Source organism: Myotis davidii, unplaced genomic scaffold, assembly GCF_000327345.1.
Source record: "Myotis davidii unplaced genomic scaffold, ASM32734v1 scaffold2573, whole genome shotgun sequence".
NCBI classification, from domain to species: Eukaryota; Metazoa; Chordata; class Mammalia; order Chiroptera; family Vespertilionidae; genus Myotis; species Myotis davidii.
In genome coordinates, this window is record NW_006284359.1 from 31,941 (window position 1) to 32,251 (window position 311).

Below are 311 nucleotides of genomic sequence, written 5' to 3' on the forward strand. Positions count from 1 at the left end.
CGACTGGGGTCGGAGGAGAAAGCCGGTTTCAGGGGCCGGGCTTAGCCTGTGATGGATGAGTGAGCGAACGGCGCAGAGCTGCGCCCGAACCTGCTAGGCATCAGGTACGCGGGACAGCGGCGCCGGGAACAGCAGCCTGACTGCGGCTCAAGAACCGGTGCAGGTGCCCAAGGGGCGGGGCGGGCAAAGGGAGGAGACCTCGGGCTGGAGGGGGCCCCCTCCCTCGCGCAGCCTGGGATGCGCGCGCACCTGCCCGCGCCCCGCCCCCGCAAGGGAGGGGTCCGTGGTGGCCCCGCCCGCGCGCCTCCCCT

The 311-nt window shown here is 73.3% G+C and overlaps 1 protein-coding gene across 4 annotated transcripts in view; it reads left to right on the plus strand.

Annotated features, from left to right (window-relative positions):
- The first annotated feature begins 6 nt into the window (after positions 1-6).
- Positions 7-311, plus strand: part of G6PD (glucose-6-phosphate dehydrogenase) — a 17,888-nt gene continuing 17,583 nt past the window's right edge. For 3 of the 4 annotated variants that reach the window (XM_015571774.1, XM_006754778.2, XM_015571763.1), the window contains exon 1: positions 7-104. The gene's annotated coding sequence lies outside the window, so the exon portion shown is untranslated. Of the gene's footprint in view, positions 164-311 lie in introns of all 4 variants that reach the window. The other variant, XM_015571770.1, reaches the window with a different exon arrangement.